Source organism: Bos taurus, chromosome 7 (assembly GCF_002263795.3).
Source record: "Bos taurus isolate L1 Dominette 01449 registration number 42190680 breed Hereford chromosome 7, ARS-UCD2.0, whole genome shotgun sequence".
Classification (NCBI taxonomy): domain Eukaryota; kingdom Metazoa; phylum Chordata; class Mammalia; order Artiodactyla; family Bovidae; genus Bos; species Bos taurus.
In genome coordinates this window covers 96,279,919-96,298,792 of record NC_037334.1, presented here as the reverse complement: position 1 = coordinate 96,298,792, position 18,874 = coordinate 96,279,919, and the positions used below count along the sequence as shown (strand labels likewise).

The 18,874-nt window shown below is 42.5% G+C and overlaps 1 protein-coding gene across 2 annotated transcripts in view; it reads left to right on the top strand.

Moving 5' to 3' along the window:
* The first annotated feature begins 207 nt into the window (after window positions 1-207).
* Window positions 208-18,874, top strand: part of ERAP1 (endoplasmic reticulum aminopeptidase 1) — a 129,802-nt gene continuing 111,135 nt past the window's right edge. Inside the window, exon 1 of one of the 2 annotated variants that reach the window (XM_059888137.1) lies at window positions 208-577. The gene's annotated coding sequence lies outside the window, so the exon portion shown is untranslated. The remainder of the gene's footprint in view (window positions 578-18,874) is intronic. The other variant, XM_059888138.1, reaches the window with a different exon arrangement.

Below are 18,874 nucleotides of genomic sequence, written 5' to 3'. Positions count from 1 at the left end.
CCTTTAACGAGTAGGGACATGGATTTACCCTCTCACTTTAAACACCACCTCACCCCCACCCCCAAAATGGATAAAAGACAGTTTTCAGGTAAGTGCAGGCAGCGATCCCCAAAAGATGCACAGAAAGGCGTTCAGGGCCGCAACTGTCCCAGCTCAGCGCCTTGAGGCAGGTTCCTCGCGCTGTGCAGAGAGGGAAGCCCGCGGCAGAGCCCGAGGAACTTTTAGGTAGAGGGAGAGCAGCTGGGTGTGGGAGGCCGAGGAGAGGAGAGTTCACAGGACGGATCCAGAGAGGACAGAGCTGGAGAGAGAGACGGAGAGAGGAGAGGAGAGAGACGGAGACTGAAACAACGAGAGGGAGGAAGGGAGAGAGCCAGCACTTGGGAGACCCGCTCCCTTTGAGTATTCAGCTGATCACTGAGCTGCACAAACATGTGCGGAAAAGAGAGTCCGAGGCTGAGCCACTAGAAAAAGAGCACAGGCTGCGGCTCATACGCCGCTCCAGCCCAGAGCTTGGGGAGCGGAAGGACCTGCATCCACCGGTCAAACTGGAGAACCTCAAGATCTGCGGGGCCCGCAGGTAAAGTACCCAGAAGGGTCTTGTCTCAGCAGTGGGGAGCAGTTGCTGCTGCTACTAAGTCGCTTCAGTCGTGTCCGACTCTGTGCGACCCCATAGACGGAAGCCCATCAGGCTCCTCTGTCCCTGGGATTCTCCGGGCAAGAACACTGGAGTGGGTTGCCATTTCCTTCTCCAAGGCATCAAAGTGAAAAGTGAAAGTGAACTCGCTCAGTCGTGTCCGACTCCTAGCGACCCCATGGACTGCAGCCCACCAGGCTCCTCCGTCCATGGGATTTTCCAGGCAAGAGTACTGGAGTGGGGTGCCATCGCCTTCTCCGGGGAGCAGTTAGCTCTAGACAAAGCCCTGCTTCGGTCCCATGAAACAAATCATTTTTTAAAAAATTAATTTTTGGTTGCCCCTGGTCTTCATTGCCGCGGGAGGGTTTTCTCTGGTTGTGGTGGGGGGCGGGGAGCTACTCTCTTCGGGGCACAGGGCTCTAGACACACGGGATTCAGGAGTTGTGGTTCTCATGCTCAGTAGCTCGGCTGCAAGTGGGATCTTCCCCTACCTGGGATCAAGTCCCATGGCTGATGGTTATCCAGTGCACCACCAGGGAAGTCCCCCTGGAACAAATCTTAAAGGCAAGATCCGAAAGTATCACACTGTGTCCCAGGGTAACCAAAAATGGGGCCTGGCTGCTCACCGCTCTTTATGGGCATAAAGAGCCCAGGCTGATGGGAAGGAGTTTGCTTTATTTTGGATGCCAGGCGGTGCAGGGTTTGTGTGTGTGTGAATCTTAACTTGGTAATTCTTAGTCTCTGATGCTTTAAAGATGTTTTCATAGATTTTGTCAGTGTTATTGTTGTCTTCAGTGGGAGGAGGTTGGTCCCTCCCGGCCCACTCCCCCAACTTCCCTAAGTCTCAGAAAGGCTCTTACAAGAACTTTTACTTGGATACCATCCTCATTTACCAGAACTGTTTCAATCTGACTAGCTGTCTGATTACTTTATAATAGCTCCCCAAAGTTGATGGTCGGAAGACTGAGTAGTTTTTATCCCAGTCAAGTTTAGTCTTGGCTCATCACCTCCTTCAGCTTTCTCTCTGAACTCTCCAGAAAATCAGGTAACCATGTCCTTCATATGCCATTGCAGCTACAAACACCCTGCCCTCAGTCCTTCTTCAGCTGGATTGCTCCTGCCACCTTCTTTTATGGGAATTCTCAGTCTACCTGTTCCCTCTAGTAAATCTGTAAACGACGTAAAAGTGAGTGGGCTTATGGTTACACTTTTCAAATTATGTTAAGTGAGCAAATTCTGTTTTATCCAAGAGGAATTAGAAGTTAGCTCTTTCTACTGATATATCTTGTTTATACATCCCTCAAATTAGTAATTGGTATAAAACTAGTCAGTGTAGAGTAGGGAATGTAGAGTAGGAAAATTTATTTATTTTTTTAAATAAATTTATCTAACAGAGAAGTCATGTGTTAGTCTTAAGGCCATTTATGTGTACTTCAATACTTAGCCCTTTGAACTTACTGAAATTAGCCAAATAGACTTGTCACCTTGCTCTCAGAACAAAGCAACCCTAAATTTCACATCAATGTCATCCAGTAGCCAACCAACAAATTCTCCAGAGGAGACCAAAAGCAGCGGTAGCTTCACCTAGTGGTGACAATTATAACTGCAGAGGGTCATTCATCGTGCTGGCTGACCCTTCAGGCAAACATACATCCTAGGGAAATCACACAATCCTAAAAACAATTAGATGCATTCATCTAGTGTACAACCCAGACCCAAGATAATCAGATTTATAGGCTTGGATTTTTGATATGTGAGGTTGAGAACTAGGGATCAAAACTTACAGGAGTCTACTACTAAACATAATTTGGATACTTGAATAACTGTGCTTTGGAATTCTAGCTTTCTTTATATCTGTGGGGACATTAGAAATGAAAGAATTGGACCTCCCTTCAAACCTGTCCTGGTTGGGTGCTTTAACCACACTTTTTAAGTAGAAAGTTTTCTACAAATTGCAGATCTTGAATGATTTTTCCTGTGTCTGCAAGAGTATTCAGAGACCTTTTCCACTATTTGGATAAGAATTTCACTTGTTTTGAAGATAATAAGGAGGATTGAGGACGTCACATGTCAGTTCAAGGCAAGAAGACCCAGCGTTATCTCAGGGACCACACTCTTGTCATCCCCGCTGTACTTGTAATTATTGCCTAAAAGACCCATAGAAAGAGTTCTGGGAATAGAGAACAAGGTGAAATACTGAAATACAATATTAGCTTTAATCTAGGATTCTTTTTCTTCTGGAGAGAAATATATCTTTTATTTTTATCTCCAGATAAGCTTTTTTGATATTAAAAGAGTTGACAAGAAATTTACCTTTTTCTTCTCTTTTTCCTCCTCCTTGTATTAATAATTAAAAAGCTAATTTGCATTGCCTTCAATAATTTTATGTTCTTCCTTTCATTTTTTCCACCTCCTGTTTTTCTCTGGATCTCTCCTATGATCAGCAGCACAGGCAGGTGACTGGAAGCAAAGGAGAAAGATTCTTGTGCTTGTCAGGATGCTGCTTACCCAGCTCTCTTTGGTCCTTGAAGCTCTCGGAGTGTGACATGCTTGCATACGCTTTCTCTTTTGTGGATTTGTTCTTGGTGTTTTTGGCTCTCTGCTCCTTCCTAAATGTCTTTCAAATTACTAGGCTAGTTTTCCGTATATCAATGAGATTATCACTAAACACAAACATGGTTCTATGAATTGGACGACTGCTAAGAAAATGTTTAAAGTTTTAGCCTACACCTAAGTAAATCACTTTGAAAAAATATATATTGTTCTCTTGCACAACCTATTAAATCTTTCCAATATTCTAAGGAAGTTACTACTGAAATTTCATCTTCAAAACATCCAAATCCAAATGATCAGATATAATATAGCTTACCGAAAACAGAATTCCATTTCAAAGCATTGTATCCCTATAAGAGCTTCAATAAGTCCCTTTTATAATTAACTGACTTTTAACATTTCGCTTTACAATTATATTTTGTGAAAAATAACCTTAAACCCTGAAATATGATTTCTGTTTATCATTTGCTAGAATGTTTCCAAGCAATTTGTACCAACTTGATGCATACTGACTATGCCAAAACCTTTGACTATGTGGATCACAATAAACTGTAGAAAATTCTGAAAGAGATGGGAATACCAGACCACCTGATCTGCCTCTTGAGAAACCTGTATGCAGGTCAGGAAGCAACAGTTAGAACTGGACATGGAACAATAGACTGGTTCCAAATAGGGAAAGGAGTACGTCAAGGCTGTATATGGTTATCCTGCTTATTTAACTTCTATGCAGAGTACATCATGAGAAACATGGGGCTGGAAGAAGCACAAGCTGGAATCAAGATTGCCGGGAGAAATATCAATAACCTCAGATATGCAGATGACACCACTCTTATGGCAGAAAGTGAAGAGGAACTAAAGAGCCTATTGATGAAAGTGAAAGAGGAGAGTGAAAAAGTTGGCTTAAAGCTCAACATTCAGAAAACGAAGATCATGGCATCTGGTCCCATCACTTCATGGGAAATAGTGGAAACAGTGTCAGACTTTATTTTTCTGGGCTCCAAAATCACGGCAGATGGTGATTGCAGCCATGAAATTAAAAGATGCTTACTCCTTGGAAGGAAAGTTATGACCAACCTAGAGAGCATATTCAAAAGCAGAGACATTACTTTGCCAACAAAGGTCTGTCTAGTCAAGGCTAAGGTTTTTCCAGTGATCACGTATGGACGTGAGAACTGGACTATGAAGAAAGCTGAGCGCCAAAGAATTGATGCTTTTGAACTGTGGTGTTGGAGAAGACTCTTGAGAGTCTCTTGGCCTGCAAGGAGATCCAACCAGTCCATCCTAAAGGAGATCAGCCCTGGGTGTTTATTGGAAGGACTGATGCTAAAGCTGAAACTCCAGTACTTTGGCCACCTCATGCGAAGAGTTGACTCATTGGAAAAGACTCTGATGCTGGGAGGGATTAGGGGCAGGAGGCGAAGGGGACGACAGAGGATGAGATGGCTGGATGGCATCACTGACTCAATGGACGTGAGTCTGAGTGAACTCTGGGAGTTGGTGATGGACAGGGAGGCCTGGCGTGCTGCAATTCATGGGGTCGCAAAGAGTCGGACACGACTGAGTGACTGATCTGATCTGATCTGAGGGAGTGAAATAATCCTTGTGCCTATTTGATGCATCTTGTACATTTGAGTGTGAATGTGCATGAATGCTTCCACATTTTAAAAACCACGGCGATATATGCACGTGGTAAGAAAAATCAAGTGTTTATAGTAGAAAAGTCACAATGATAAGCAATGGAAACGCTCTCTCCTCCTTCCTTCTTCCAGTCACATTTTCCAGAAGCAACTATCTGTAAGCTTCTCTGTTTTGTTTTCTGTTTTTTTTTTACCCTAATTTTCAATAGTATTTTGGAACACTGTATCTTAAAATTGGGGCCTCCCTGGCGGCTCAGAGATAAAGAATCTGTATGCCAATGTCAGAGACGTGGGTTCGATCCCTGGGTCAGGAAGCTCCCCTGGAGAAGGAAATGGCTACCCACTTCAGTATTCTTGCCTGGAGAATCCCATAGACAGAGGAGCCTGGTGGGCTGCAGTCCACGGGGTCGCATAGAGTCAGACACGGCTAAGGGCTCAGCACTCATCCGAGCAGAAGCAAGTGTACCAGGACTAGTTTTTCTATCTCTTGAAATATTTGAAGGCCTTCCTTCATTAATTTCTTCTTTTATATGATCAAGAAACGTTTTTGAAAGTTTGCTAAGTTTTGGAATTTGGGGAAGGGAGGTAGAGATGACTACAGTAAAAAATACAGTACTGTCTCGGCCCTTGATCCTTGCCTTAGGAATTTATAGTACAGAATTTACAACATAACTGGGCTTAAAGAAGGCTTTGAGGAGATGAGGGAGTATAAACTGGGCCTTAAAGAATGATAAGAATTTGAGAAGGGAAATGATACAAAATGAGCAAAATGATAGAGATGGGAGTTTTTTTTTTCCTAAGAGATGAGATTGCTAAATTGCCAGCTTAGAGCAAGTGGTTTGCACTAGAGAAGTGTTAATGAAAATTCAATTAGCAATCAAGCTAAGAAGAAAAAAGAATTTTATTCAAGTCAAACTAGTGGTTATAACTTGGGAGACAGACTCTCAGAAGCTCTGAGAGTTCGTCCACTGGTCAGAAGCTAGAGGCGCAACTTTATACATTTTCGAGACAAAGAATTGTCAGTCACACTGACAGGTTAACGTGATACATAAAGTTCATCAGAAATGTTTTGATCAGGTATGCACATACAGAGCAAGCCTTTAGGTCAGTGCAACCTGCTGTGCAGGATGAAAAAGTAATTTTAATCTTAAAAATTACAATGCTGGCCTTAGGAAAAAGGGATCATGTTTCTCCAAGGTTGCTTCTGTCCTCCTGCCTTGGGGAGGTCTGGTTAACCTGTGGGCTTCCCTGATGGCTCACATGGTAAAGAATCCGCCTGCAATGCAGGAGATCTGGATTCGATCCCTGGGTCAGGAAGATCCCCTGGAGAAGGGACAGATATACACAGTGTATTGAAAAGGCCGACACAACTGGGGGCATGTTATGTGTGTTTCAATTCTGACAGTTACTTTGATTGTCCTGCCATAGAGAAACTTATGATTTTTCCTCATTATTTCCCCCCTTTGGAGCATGAATCTTTGGATAGAAAGTTTTAAGTGATCAAACATTTTGTCCCTTGATGCCAGGGTGTTTTCTTACCATCATGAATCCATGATGTCCCTCTAAGCTGGGTCTTAATAGTTCAGTTTTTTCTTTCTTTCTTCTGGAGATTATACTATTAATAATACAATGCTTACCAGGGACTGGATTTTCAGTTCTAGGATGTCCAATAGAATTTATGCCAATTGTATCCCATATGTGCATTGTGTGTGCCCATTACCCTAGGTAGAACTATACATACGATCAATAGTTTCAGATCATTTAAACATTATTATTTTATTTGGAGTTGCAAATATACATCAAAAAGCACAAGGGATTATCACTCTATAAATAATATAGAACACAATCAATATAGCCAAAAACAATAGTAAAGTCACGAACAGAGATTAAACCAGAAATCCCAGTGCTGAATTATTTGCCTGAGATTTCATTTAGGCAGAGTATCCTTCAATGTAGAAATGTGATTTTTCCTGTAAGTCATTAAATGAGCCATATTAGAGGGCTCATCTGGTATGAAAATACAACATTCATTCAGGATTAGAGTATAAACTCCCCCCTGTAAAGCTGCTTTTAAATTAAGAGCCATTCAGTTTTATAAAACTGTTTCTCTCATCATGGACTTTCCTGATAGCTCAGTTGGTAGAATCCATCTGCAATGCAGGAAACCCTGTTTCGATTCCTGGGTCAGGAAGATCCCCTGGAAAAGGGATAGGCTACCCACTCCAGTATTCTTGGGCTTCTCTTGTGGCTCAGCTGGTAAAGAAGCCACCTGCTATGCGGGAGACCTGGGTTTGATCCCTGGGTTGGGAAGATTCCCTGGAGAAGGGAAAGGCTACCCACTCCAGTATTCTGGCCTAGAGAATTCCACGGAGTGTATAGTCTAGGGTCACAAAGAGTTGGACACAACTGAGTGACTTTCACTTTCTCTCATCATGGAACTTTAGAACTGAGTAAATTAATCAAATATCGTAAACAAGCATGCTCAGTTGCTAAGTCATGTCCCACTCTTTGCAACCCCATGGACTGTAGCCCACCAGGCTCCTCTGTGCATGAGATTTTCCAGGTAAGAATACTGGAGTGGGTAGCCATACCTTCCTCCAGGGGATCTTCTAGACCCAGGGACAGAACCTGTATCTCCTCCACTTGCAGGCAGATTCTTTACTACTGAGCCACCTGGGAAGCCCAACAAGCACAGAGAAGGATGTATTGATGGGGAAACATTTTGTAGATTAGAGACTTGATCAATCATCTTGGTTTGCTGTACAATTGTTGTTCAACAGTGCTGTTGGCAGCAGACTTGAAGCAAGAAGTGATACATGTCATGAGTAACTTGATAGCTAGGAAAAGAATAATGACACATTTTATGAAAATAGTAATCATCTGTAGAGCAGAGCAGAAAAAATTGCCTAGTCCTGAAAGGAACCAACTGAACAGATGATTTAAATGATCAGTCTTTCTTACATCTTGTAACCATTTTGCAATTTGGAAATTTTTTTTCTAGGTGCATCTCAACTTCTCCAGAAGTCTTGAATAATCTGAACAGTAGTACAAGCACTTCCTTTTTTTGGCCAGTAGAAAATCTACAGTGATTCTGTTATCTAATACTACTTGGGCTAAGGAGTTTAGGAATGTCTGTTACGCTGCAAGGCTTTTTGTAGTCTCTTTGGCCATTCGACCAATGGTGGCTGGTAGATTTTTGCACATACCCCTGTTTACATATATTCTTGCACTAGGAAGCAAGGTTCCCAAAAGCTGTTGCCATCAGTTCTCTTGATACCCTGCTAGTATGGATCTCCCGACTTCATTGAGAAGAGAGAGAAGATCCATCTGTCTCTGTGTATGTAGACAGTGGGCTAACATAACACCCCAGTAAGTGTAAACTTTCTACCTGCTAGCTATTAATTCATTTATGTGCCCATCCTTGGGAAGGTGGGTCGATTCCAGTATTACATATGGAGACAGAACCTGGAGGAGCACAGGTAATTCACTTAGTGCTCTCATTAGCTTCATCAATTGGAAGTTTTGTTAACACAGTTAAATCATGGGTCTCTTTGCAGGCTTTCCGACATCTATTGTATGATGTGAGAGAGTTGCTGGCATAAGTGACCTGTATGCTTCTCTTTAAGACAGTTGTTAATCAAGTAAGGGACAGACTGAGGTGGTCTTAGGACAAGTTGTGTCCAGACTCTTAAGGACCTACGATAGTGTCGAGCAGGAGATGGACATATTAATACACTGGAGAATTTGGACCTGAAAGGTTAGAGGGAGGCCAATCTGAGTAAATAGTAACATTAGGAACATCTGAAATCAGTAATAGGAATTACAGGGGTTTAAAGCAGCCTTGAATTGAATGATGAGTTGGATAACAAACCAACAATTAGTTAAATTGCCCCTGTGATAACTTTACTAAGAGTTTTCTTTCTACTTTAAACACTGGGGCAAAAACATAGCTAGAAATAAAACAACTTGCAATTTTGATAGGCATTTGGTAAATGGCACAATTTGAAAGAATAAAAGAGGTCTTAGAGTCCTGGTTTGGACACGTGGGTTAGCTGTCTGCCATTGCTGTTGTCTTCTCATCCTGGCTTGGTGATGTCAGTCTCAGTCGAAGCCAGGTTTTAGAAACAGTACATTCAGGGAAGGAGGCTTTTCTGAGGTAAGAAAGGTGAGTCCAAGAGTTTACTCCTTTGAGTTTTGCAGCACAGCGGTTTGTTTGTAAAATCGGATATGGCCCCTTCCAACACGGCAGTAAAGAGTCCTTTATCTGATGTTTTTCTGAAAGACAAAATCTCTAAATTTTCACCTGTAGTCCTTAAGGTCTTTGTATTCATGGAGCTCACTTTTGAAGGAGTCTGTTAACTAAAGTTTCATCTTCTTTAAAACACTTCGAGTCTCTGACAAAAATTTAAAATATCACTTTTAAGAAGTGGTTCATATATAACTTCATCTAAATGCATAGGTCATTGATTAATTATTTCTAAGGGAGACAGTTGATGTTTACCTAAGGTTGAGAACCAAGGAAAGAGCTTTTGTCCATGGAAGATTAAAAGCTTCTGAAAATTTAGCCAGTTGGGGTTTAATAGTATTATTGTTCTTTTCTACCAGCCCTGGAGATTGAGGGTGATAAATACAATGAAAATACAGCATTATCAGCCACATGTTACAAATGGATTTAATAGTCTGTCCAGGAAAATGCATTCCTCAGTTGCTTCACAATTCAGAAAGAATTCCCCACACTGGAATTATTCTTTCCAAAAATAATTTGCCTACTGTTAAAGCCATTGCTCCTCTGCAATGAAATGCCTCCACCTGATATGAAGACATGCATACCATTACCAGGATGTATTTGCAGCCCTGTAAGGGAGGTACCTGGATGAAGTCCAATTGCCAAATTTCAAAGGGCCCCTAAGGGAGGGGAAAGTGGCCTTGAGAGGGATTTACCAGAATTATATTTAGACAGATAGACCATTGATCATAAACCTTATGAGCTACAGTGGGATAAAGTTTCCAGAAACATTGCATTCTCCATAATATCATTTTTTTTCAGGTGTCCAGTGGGTCAGGGAATGCACGTTTGAGTGAAAGTAACTGGGCATTTCTAAGTATTATAGGCCTTTTATATTTGTGGGATGGGATTAAAAAAAAATCCCCCTTTTTTTCTTTGAGGCCTGCTTTTCACTTTCTGAAGCCAGTTCTTCACCCTGCAAAAGGAATTTCGTAATAGTTTCACCAGAATCATGTTTGAACAGAGGTTATTCTCGAAAATGGACAGAGGCAAGGCTTCCCAGGTGGCGCTATGGTAAAGAACCCGCCTGCCAGTGCTGGAGACATAAGAGATGCAGGTTCAATCCCTGGGACAGGAAGATCCCCCAGAGGAGGGCATGACAACCTGCTTCAATATTCTTGCCTGGAGAATCCCATGGACAAAGGAGCCTGGTGAGCTACAGTCCATAGGGTTGCAAAGAGTTGGACATGAATGCGGAGACTTAGCATGCGCACTCACAGCTTAAGGCATCTGATTTAGTTTCATCATCAGCCAGTTGATTCTCTTTGGTTTCCAATGGATCAGGTTTGAAGTTTCCAGGTGTTTGAATGATAGCCAGCTGTTTGGGAAATTGAATGGGTTCTAATAGTTTTGAAACTAGTTATCCATTTTTTTTTTTTTTTTTAATGGATTGGCCAGAAGAGGTGAGAAATCCTCTTTATTTCTACAACATTCCAAGATTGCGAGCCACTCCAAAGGCATAGTGACCGTCAGTGTAAATGTGTATTTTATCCTTAGATAACTGCCAAGCCCTAATTAACACAGCTAGTTCAGCCTGTTGAATCAATTTGATGTCTGGTAAATAAGAACTTTTATTTATACCATCAAGGTTATTGTGTACCTAGTTTGATAATGCCTTGTCCTCCTTTAAATAGGATCCATCTGTAAACCAAATTGCTGCTGCTGCTAAGTCGCTTCAGTCGTGTCCAACTCTGTGCGACTCCATAGACGGCAGCCCACCAGGCTCCCCCGTCCCTGGGATTCTCCAGGCAAGAACACTGGAGTGGGTTGCCATTTCCTTCTCCAATGCATGAAAGTGAAAAGTGAAAGTGAAGTTGCTCAGTCGTGTGCGACTCTTAGTGACCCCATGGACTGCAACCTACCAGGCTCCTCCATCCATGGGATTTTCCAGGCAAGAGTACTGGAGTGGGGTGCCATTCCTTCTCCGGTAAACCAAATTAAATCAGCATTATCAATGGTAATTTCTTGAATGTCAGTCCTAGCAGTAGGAAGTTAGTTAACATAATGTAGTCATGGTTGTCATCATCTTTAGGTGCTGGAAGCAAAGTTGTGGGGTTATAATTGTTATAGCAAACAAAATAATATTGAGTGAAGAGAGTAACAGTATTTCATAAAACGCCAACTGGCTCACAGAATAGTGCTGAGTAAGATGAGAATTTAAGAGATTCAACCGAGTGAGGAACATAAATAGAGACCCCATTACAAATTCTTCACTAGCTTAGCATAAGAGAGCTGTCACTGAAATAGTTCTCACACAGGGTGGGAGTCCTTTTGCCACCTAATCTAGCTTCTGATTATGCCGTCTGTGGATCGATGCTGGTCACCAGGCCTCTGAGTTAGTACGCCCAGGGTGTTTCCTTTTCCTTCATGCCAAAAGAGAAAAAAAGAATGCTAATTTAATGGCCTACTGCTGGAGCCTGAGTCAATGCAGATTTTGAAGTGCCTATAGCCTTCTCTCCTCTGTCATCCATTCAGCTGGGTATGGTTTGTCAGGTTTAAGTAATGCATAGAGAAGTTGGGCAATAAGGGGAAAAAGAACTACCCAAAGGGAAGCCTGGCATGCTGCAGTCCATGGGGTCGCAAAGAGTCAATCACAACTGAGCAACTGAACTGAATTCCTACAATATTTGGTTAGACCCAGAAATCTCAGTTTGTTTTGTTTTGAGAAGTTAGAAAGTTAGGATTCCCTTAATTCTTTCAGGATCAGTTAACTAGTCTTTCTCAGATAACAGACGACCTAAATATTTCATAGTTACCTAATAGAATTGTCTTTTGACTTTGGAAACCTTAGGTCCCTTGCTGCTGCTACTGCTAAATTGCTTCAGTCGTGTCGAACTCTGTGCGACCCCATAGACGGCAGCCCACCAGGCTCTGCCGTCCCTGGGATTCTCCAGGCAAGAACACTGGAGTGGGTTGCCATTGCCTTCTCCATTGTGTGAAAGTGAAAAGTGAAAGTGAAGTCGCTCAGTTGTGTCTGACTTGTAGGGGCCCCATGGATTGCAGCCTACCAGGCTCCTCCATCCATGGGATTTTCTAGGCAAGAGTACTGGAGTGGCTTGCCAGTCCCTTAGAGGTTAATTATTGTAGCAGATGGATAGTGTCTGTTTGGGAGTCCTATTCAGTTCCAGAACACAAAATAAGATTATCTACATATTGAATTAAAGCAGAGTCATTAGTAAAGTGTACATCAGTCAAATCAGCTTTAAGTATTTGAGAAAAATAAGTAGAGCTTTAGGTATAGCCTTGTGGCATAACTGTTGACGTATACTGACCATCTTCCCACAAAAAGGCAAAGAGTTCCTGGCTTCCTTCTTCCGCTGGAATACTAAAGAGCATCCTACCTGAAAAGCAACAGGTAGGATGAGAGCGGGGTGTGAGGATTAAGAAGCACAGGCTGGTAAGGGATGACAGTGTTATTTATGGTGCTCACATCTGAACAAACCTCCAGCCTTTCTCATTTTGCTTTCTTACTGGTAAAATGATGGTGGCAGGTGGAGGGGCTGGGTATTGCCAAGACTGGTATAAGGAATTACAAGTCCTTTCTCAGGGAATTTCTGAGTAATTGGTCTTATTCTATTTAATGCCTTTAAGTGGATATTGTCAAATATCGGGTAGAAGCTTGGAACTATCAATAGTTGCTTTAGTTAGAGTGGCTGTCTTAATTTTCCCAGTATTTGAAAAAGAAGATGACCATAATTTCTCAGGTACACATACTATTAAAGTGTCAGTTCCTCCTGACCTGTTTGAATTTTTGTATTCATAACCAACAATCTCTCAGTTATCACACTCTGACCTCTATCTACATCTTCCAAATCTAAAATCATTTCACCCTCAGGTGAGAAGGCAATATGGGAATTCTATGCCTCGAGGGAGGAGGGTTCAGGATGGGGAACACATGTATACCTGTGGTGGATTCATTTTGATATTTGGCAAAACTAATACAATTATGTAAAGTTTAAAAATAAAATAAAATTTAAAAAAAAACAAAAAAATAAATAAAAGATCGAAAAGAGTCGGACACAACTGAGTGACTGAACTGAAAAGGACTCATCATATTAATTGGAGCACAATTTCACCAAAAGAAACACGTGTTTTCCTGTGATAGTTCTTAGCTGAAAACTTACTGGCTTTAACTTAAAAACCTGCACAGGAAAATTTGAAACCTCTACCATTTGAGGATAAGGCAATGGCACCCCACTCCAGTACTCTTGCCTGGAAAATCCCATGGACGGAGGAGCCTGTTAGACTGCAGTCCATGGGGTCGCTAGGAGTTGGACACGACTGATCGACTTCACTTTCACTTTTCACTTCCTTGCATTGGAGAAGGAAATGGCAAGCCACTCCAGTGTTCTTGCCTGGAGAATCCCAGGGACGGGGGAGCCTGGTGGGCTGCCGTCTCTGGGGTTGCACAGAGTCGGACACGACTGAAGCGACTTAGCAGCAGCAACCATTTGAATTCTTTATTCCGAGGGAGAGGCCAGTGAATAAGGACTTTTGCCCAATCCATTCTCTTTGGGAAGATTTTTGGTATAGCCTGATATAGCTTGTGGGCAATTTCTCTTCATTTCTGGTGGTCTGAAGCCTCATGTTTATGAAAATCTTCCATAGGCATCTTCTAATTTAGCTCTCTGAGCCATTCTTTTGATTTATGTCCAGAGACTAGTAAATGTACGAGCTGGTACAAGTCTGAATATCCAGGCTTATATGTTCTTACTGTAAGAAAGATCCTGTAAAGGATCTAGAAAATCTTCAGTTAGGTTCTGTCTCAGTCCAAGGAGTCTATGTAAGAGCGAGTTCCCCTTTGTTTCTGGACTTCTCCTTAAAGGGAGCTGCTGTTACCTCTGGGCTGCTTTCATTTTCTGCCTTGGACTCAGATTTTTTTTTTTTTTTTCTTTTGGTGTTGGAGATGGGAGGGCAGGCAGGGCAGGGCAGGGGAAAGGCAAGAATACAAAGTGGGGGCGGAGGCTTCTGAATGGAATGGCTTCTGAAGTTTTTTGCTGATTTGGCCACCATTAGTCATGCTTTTTCCATTTGCGTCAGTGAGTGAAGAAGACGTTTTCTCATTTCCCCATCTTGAGGCTTTCAGGTAGCTAGTAAACATGTCTCCCGTTCTGGTTGTTGGATCTTATAGCCTTTTTTTTCTGAGTATGCAAATAAGCCAGTTTAGGTCAACCGGAAGTGCCCCATTTTAACAACAGGCCCCATGGGGTGATGGTTAGCACTCTGGACTCTGAATCCAAAAGTGCCCTGTTTTGACCATCTCAGGGAGAAGTTATCTTTCTTATATCTTTCCATTTAGTTAAAAGTTGCAAGTGTTAGGCCCATAGGCCACTATACAGGAACCCAGCTGGTGTTCCCTCACGTGGCTGTCTGTCTGCCTTTGAAGCATGGTTTCCCATTATTAGTTAGGTAGCCTGATTCAGATATGATCTGAACAGCTTTCTAAGGACCATGTGATAGATTGGATGTGTGCTGCTTCTGAGTCTAGCTCTCTAAGGAGCTACCTTTGGGTCGATTTGACTCTATTATGTCTCAGTTTCTCTTTCCAAGAATCGAAAACCACTGTGGGTTCCCCGAGCACTAGTTGATCAGTCCCTGTCCTGTTCCCTGGAACAGCAGTGTTTACTTAGTGCTTACGGTGGGGTTCTCTGGGGGACCACTGCGCAGCACCGGGATTAATCCTCAGACACCTTCACTAGGCTCTCAGTCATCTGAGAATGCTTTGTGTGCGAGGAAGAAGCAGGTATCTGTTCGGAGGTGAATTCAGGCACAGTCTCTCATTTCACTAGCAGTTTGTTCAATTGTATACCAACTTGTTTTTCAATTTGAGCCAACTTTAACCAAGACTGGTGACTTATGTTTTCCTAGTTGCCTCCCTAGATCCCCCTCTAGGTCCTCGCCCCTGAAGACTCCAAGTTTTAAGTAGAAACAGCTCAAAATTCTTAGGATCATCACTTCAGCAATGAGGTCCTGATGTCAAGAGAACTCACTAGAATACCTGAGAGATATGGAGAAGCCTGTGGGGCCCGATGGTCCCATGCTGGTACCGAGCACAGGATCCAGGCATCCTCTAGATGTTCTCTGGTATCCTTCTGACTACACCATGCAAACGTTCCAAAATACAATTAGCAATCAAAATCTGTTGCAATCTCTTTTTTTCCTACGAAGGAAAAAATAGAATTTTATTCAAGCCAAACTGAGTATTATAACATAGAAAGACAGACTCTCAGAAGCTCTGATGACTGTTCCACTGGTTAGGTGCTACAGATGCAGTTTTATATATTTTTGAGGCAAAGAATTATGAACCATATTGACAGGTTAACACTATGCATAAAACTCATCAGATGTTTTGGTCAGGTATGCATAAACAGAGTGAGACATTAGGTCAATTCGACCCCCTATACAGGATGAAAAAGTAATAGTAATCTTAAAAATTACAATGCTGGCATCAGGTAAAAGCGACCATTTTTCTTGAAGGTTGCTTATTTCCTCCTGCCTTGAGGATGTCTGGTTAATGTATAACGTAGATGCACATAGTGTGTTGAGAAAAGGCCCATCACAAATGTGTGTTTCAGTTCTGACTTAGTTTGATTATCCTGCCATGGAGAAATTTAAGATTTTTCCTCATCAAGGTGTGATTTGAGCCTGATCATTTGTGGCTTGAACTAATGAAAATTTCCACGTGGAAATCAGTGAGTGATCAGAAATGCAATCAGAAATTAATGAAAAATTCAGGATTGAAAATCACATTAAAAGGTGATAAAGTCATGACAATGGATGAGTCTGCTGAGAAAGTAGAGGTCAAAAAGAGGAAGGAGTATTTAGAGGGCAAGAAAAGAAAAGGGGCATTGGAGAGCTCAGGACATGGGGAGGATCCCAAGAAGATGATACAGCAGCCAAGGAGTGATCAAACCAGCAGATGAAAGGTGAATGAGGGTGACGACTGAGAAAAACCTACTGGATTGGTGGCTCAGGTTACAGCTTTTAGAGACCACTTAGCCTCAGAAGAATGTAAAGGCTGAAACCACACTGCAGAGAACTGAGAGAGTATGCGTGTGGTTAATGAAGGGAATACAGCTAATGGAAATGTAGACCACTGTTACTAGAAACTCACTGCTAAAGTGTTGTTCAGTCGTGTCTGACTCTTTGTAACCCCATGGATGGTAGCCCATCAGGCTCCTCTATCCATGGAATTCTCCAGGCAAGAATACTGGAGTGGGTTGCCGTTCCCTTCTCCAGGAGATCTTTCAGACTCAGGGGTCAAACCCAGGTCTCCGGCATTGCAGGCTAATTCTTTACCGTCTGAGGCACCAAGGAAGCCTGCTGTTTAAAGGAAGAAGAAAAACAGGACAGTGTTTGGGAAGTGAGAACATGATCAGAGGTTGAAGAAAAGCTTATATTAATAGTACAGTAGAAATCACTGCAGATGGTGAATGCAGCCGTGAAATTAAAAGACGCTTACTCCTTGGAAGGAAAGTTATGACCAACCTAGATAGCATATTAAAAAGCAGAGACATTACTTTGCCAACAAAGATCTGTCTAGTCAAGGCTATAGTTTTTCCAGTGGTCATGTATGAATGTCAGAACTGGACTATGAAGAAAGTTGAACGCCAAAGAATTCATGCTTTTGAACTGTGGTGTTGGAGAAGACTCTCGAGAGTCCCTTGGACTGCAAGGAGATCCAACCAGTCCATCCTAAAGGAGATCAGTCCTGGGTGTTCATTGGAAGGACTCATGTTGAAACTGAAACTCCAATCCTTTGGCCACCTAATGTGAAGAGCTGACTCATTGGAAAAGACCCTGATGCTGGGAGGGATTGGGAGCAGGAGGAGAAGGGGATGACAGAGGATGAGATGGCTGGATGGCATTACCGACTTGATGGACATGAGTTTGGGTGAACTCTGGGAGTTGGTGATGGACAGGGAGGCCTGGCATGCTGTGGTTCATGGGGTAGCAGAGAGTCAGACACAACTGAGCGACTGAACTGAACTGAACTGAGAAGAAACTTGAACATATTGTTGAGCAAGGGGAAAGAGAGGAAATGACAGCGTGAGACTCTGGAGAAAGCACATGGAAATAGGGTAGGAGTTTAGCTCTGGAGATAAGCCCACAACATATGCTTTGGGTGTTTTCCATAAGTGCATTGGAAACCCACTGGGGGATATAGAACAAGAAAGTGACATAATCCAATTTGCATTTTGAGAATACCACTTTGCTATATGGAGGCTGGGTTAAGTAGGAGTTCAGTTCAGTTCAGTCACTCAGTCATGTCTGACTCTTTGGGACCCCATGAACCACAGCACACTAGGCCTCCCTGTCCATTACCAACTCCCAGAGTTCACCCAAACTCATGTCCATCGAGTCGGTGATGCCATCCAGCCATCTCATCCTCTGTCGTCCCCTTCTCCTCCTGCCCCCAGTCCCTCCCAGCATCAGGGTCTTTTCAAATGAGTCAGCTCTTTGCATCAGGTGGCCAAAGTATTGGAGTTTCAGCTTCCACATCAGTCCATCCAATGAACATCAGGACTGATCTCCTTTAGAATGGACTGGTTGGATCTCCTTGCAGTCCAAGGGACTCTCAAGAGTCTTCTCCAACACCACAGTTCAAAAGCATCAATTCTTCTGTGCTCAGCTTTCTTCACAGTCCAACTCTCACATCCATACATGACTACTGGAAAAACCATAGCCTTGACTAGATGGACCTTTGTTAACGAAGTAATGACTTTGCTTTTGAATATGCTGTCTAGGTTGGTTATAACTTTTCTTCCAAGGAGTAAGCGTCTTTTAATTTCATGTCTGCAGTCACCATCTGCAGTGATTTTTGAGCCCAGAAAAATAAAGTCTGACACTGTTTCTGCTGTTTTCCCATCTATTTGCCATGAAGTGATGGGACTGGATACCATGATCTTAGTTTTCTGAATGTTGCATGCATATTCTTTACCAACTGAGTTATGAGGGAAACCCCAATCGCCAAATCATCTCCAACTCTTCATGACTCCATGGACTGCAACCCACCAGAGTTCCCTGTCCCTCACCATCTCCCTGACTTTGCCCAAGTTCATGTCCATTGCATTGGTGATGCCATCCAGCCATCTCATCCTCTGTTGCCCCCTTCTCCTTCTGCTTTCAATCTTTCCCAGCATCAGGGTCTTTTTCAATGAGTCAACTCTTTGTATCAGGTAGCCAAAGTATTGGAGTTTCAGCTTCAGCATCAGTCCTTCCAATGAGTATTCAGAATTGATTTCCTTTCAGATTGACCGGTTCGATCTTCCTGCAGTCTAAGGGACTCTCAAGAGTCTTCTTCAGCATCACAGTTTGAAGGTATCGATTCTTTGGCATTCTACCTTCTTTATGGTTGAGCTCTCACAAACAGTTAAATTAATATGAGCTATTTGTTCTCTTCTGTAAATCCAGCCTAATACCACCACAACCAGCAACCCAGGCCTGATTTATAATTAGGACATATAAAATACTGTCATATTGGTAGAGATATATGTATTTGGGGGCTAAAAATTTGTCTCGGAGTGACACTAAATTACACACATGGAATGCCATCCTATGTCAAGTAACTAAACCTTAGCCCTGCCCGACTGCCCCAGGCAGAAAATATGCTGGCCATCCTTTTATACCATTCGAACTATATTTCCAATTTCACATGTGAAAAATCTCCCTCAAACAGCAACACAGCCTACTTGATATTACTGATTTTATGAAGCTGAGGTCACTAGGTCAGAGTTGCAGAAAACAGTCAACATTGAGAATGCC